The sequence below is a fragment of the Nycticebus coucang genome, chromosome 15 (assembly GCF_027406575.1).
Source record: "Nycticebus coucang isolate mNycCou1 chromosome 15, mNycCou1.pri, whole genome shotgun sequence".
NCBI lineage: Eukaryota > Metazoa > Chordata > Mammalia > Primates > Lorisidae > Nycticebus > Nycticebus coucang.
In genome coordinates, this window is record NC_069794.1 from 70271221 (window position 1) to 70274658 (window position 3438).

The following is a 3438-nucleotide window of genomic DNA, read 5'->3' on the forward strand; positions in this document are numbered from 1 at the left end:
TGACTGCTGTACCTTTGAAGCCCTCCTGCAGCTCTGACCTGACTGAGACAACTGGCTCCTCCTGTTGGGGAGCCTTACCTGACTGAGACAATGGGCTCCCTGGCACTTATGGGAGCTATACCCCAAGTGAGCTTGTACAGCGGTCCGCGTCCTGGCATCCCAGCTCTGACATATGGCAATGAGGATGGAATAGTGGACATGGACGGAAGGAGAAACAAGCTTTGGCAAACAAAAGAACCTTTAGCAAACAAAAATATGTAAGAAGATTCAGAAATAAGTAGAAGAAGAAATATATAAGAAACATAAGATTTAGAAATAAGTAGAATCTTTAGCAAACAAAAAGAGTAGAAATATATAAGAAACATCATTCACAGTAAGTGGACCTCTGGCAAACAGTAATTTCTTGAAACAAACATTAAAAAACAAACCAGAGGAGAAGTCACTCAGAGTAAGTGAACCTCTTAAGAAAGAAACAATGAATAATCTTCTAACCTTAGAGTTGCAAAACGTCCACTTAGGGAAAGAACCTCTAACTGCCTTCTCCATACCATCATCCACTATCAGCAGGAAGCAGTTTAGAATGGTCCTTGCCCCCTTCCCTTCAAGGCAGTCAAAGGTTCTATTTGGAAGGAAAGAACAGAAAAAAAGAAAGGCAGACCAGAAAGACCATCTGCAAAAAAGAAAAGAGGCCAGAGAGACCTTCAGCAAAAAACAGGTCAGTGAGACCTTCGGCAGAAGAACAGACAGAAAAAAGTGGAGAAAAGAAAGGCAAGTCCATGAGCTATTACGGTAATTCAGATAGAAGACCAGTTAAATGGTCCCCCAGTTAAAAAACAAAAGGGGAAATACATAGGGGAAACCTGAAAACAAACACCTTGGTAAGAAGGGATTGGTTTCTCATTAAAGAGCATGAGAACACGTAGCACGTAAGAGCAGGAGAGAACATACATCATTGCTTGGTATTCTCCACACCTGTGGTGTAAATAGTCGTGGGATCAAGTCTATGAAGAGCCACAGGAGAAGCTAGTTGGGGCTCCTACTAAGACCGACTGCTGCACCTTTGAAGCACTCAGCAACCTCTGACCTGAGACAACTGGCTCCTCCTGTTGGGGAGCCTTACCTGACTGAGACAATGGGCTCCCTGACACTTACGGGGAGCCATACCCTGAGCGAGCTTGTACAGCAGTATGCGTCCTGGCAGTTTCACAGGCGGGGCCAACCTAGCATCCAGGCTCCGACAGTGCTGTAGTAATTATTCTTTTCTTTCCCCCAAGAAATAGCCTATTATTTGAATATGCCTCAATTTGTTTATCTATTTATCATGAACCTATTTATCATGAATCTATTTACCATAGTACCATAAACATCATATACGAACATTTGGATTTCTTTGAGTTTTCTGTTGTCATGAATAAAGCTGCTATGAGCATTCCTATACAAGCCTTTGTGTGGACATATGACTTCATTTTCTCCCTGGTAACAATTCTGGATTTTTGGAAAATGTACATTTTACTTTTAAGAAATTGCCAAACTGTTTTTCAAAGTGGTTTTATCTAGGTCAGGTGCGGTGGCTCTCTTCTGTAATTCTAAAATTCTGGGAGGGTGAGGCAGTTGAATAGCTTGAGCTTAGGAGTTTGAGACCAGCTTGAGAGAGGGTGAGACCTCATCTCTACTAAAAATAGAAAAACTAGTAAGGTGTGGTGAGTGACTAGTCCCGTTTGCATGGGAGGCTGAGGCAAGAGGATCTTTTGAGCCCAAGAGTTTGAGGTTGCTGAGGTATGATGAGGGCATGACATTTTACCCAGGAGTGAGACTCTGTCTCAAAAAAACAAGCAAAAAAGGGCGGCGCCTGTGGCTCAGTGGGGGCGGGGGGAAGCACCAGCCCCATATACCAAGGGTGGCAGGTTCAAGCCAGGCCACAGCCAAAGTGCAGCAGAAAAATAGCTGGGCATTGTGGCGGGCGCCGGGAGGCTGAGGCAAGAGAATCACCTAGGCCCAGGAATTGGAAGTTGCTGTGAGTTGTGTGATGCCACAGCACTCTACCGAGGGCCATAAAGTGAGACAGAGTCAAAAAAAAAAAAAAAAGGCGACAAAAAACAAAAAGGTTCTCCCCTACCCCCCAGACAGAGCCTCAAGCTGTCACCCTGGGCAGAGTTTCATGGCATCACAGCTCACAGCAACTTCCAACTCCTGGGCTCAAGCGATTCTCCTGCCTCCGCCTCCCAAGTAGCTGGGACTACAGGCAGCCACCACAACGCCCGGCTACTTTTTGGTTGCAGCCATCATTGTTGTTTTGCGGGCCCGGGCTGGATTCGAACCAGCAAGCTCAGGTGTATGTGGCTGGCGCCTTAGCCGCTTGAACCACAGGCGACAAGCCAACAAAGAGGTTTTATCCTTTTACATTCCCACTACCACCAACATATGATTCAGATGGTCTGCATCCTAACACATGGCATTACTTGTATTTGTAATTTGTGTCTTCTCTCTTTGCTCACTGATAAGTCTTATTGGGATTTCTCACCCTTTTTTTTTTCTTTTATAGACAAGAGTCTCATTTTGTCACCCTCGGTAGAGTGCTGTAGCGTCACAGCTCACAGCAACCTCCAGCTCTTGGGCTTAGGCGATTCTCTTGCCTCAGCCTCCCGAGTAGCTGGGACTACAGGCACCCACAATGCCTGGCTGTTTTTTGTTGCAGTTTGGCTGGGGCTGGGTTGGAACCCGCCACCTGTGGTATATGGGGCTGGTGCCCTACCCACTGAGCCACAGGTGCTGCCCTTCTTACCTTTCTTAAAGGGAACCAAATTGTGGTTCTATTCAATTCTGTACTATTTTCCTATATTAAAATTTATAAAACCATTTTATTTATAAAATAGTCTATACTTCATTATTCTCTATGCTATTATTTATTCCATATCTTATTTTTACTTGAGTTAAATTCACTCTTCTTTTTCTGGCTTCTTTTGAGACAGAGTCTCACTTTGTCACCCTGGATAGAGTGCCATGGACATAGCTCACAGCAACCTCAAACTCTTGTGCTCAAGCAATCTTTTTGCCTCAGCCTCCGGAGTAGCTGGACTATAGGCATCAAACACAACGACTTGCTATTTTTAGAGATGGGGTTATCGCTCTAGCTCAGGCTGGTCTCAAACCTGTAAGCTTAGGGAATTCACCCGCCTCAGCCTCCCAGAGTGCTAGAATTACAGGCATGAACCACCTTGCCTGGCCCCCTTTAACTGGCTTCTAAATATGAAGTTATGTTATCAATTTTGAAGGCTTTTTTTCTTTCAAATATAAACATGTAAAGCTGTAAAATTCCCTATATGTATTTATTGCCTGAGACAAATTTTGATATTCTGTAGTTTGATTATCATTCATTTCAAAGCATTTTCTAATTTGTGACTTTTTTAACCCATTGGTTATTTATTAATAGAAATGTCA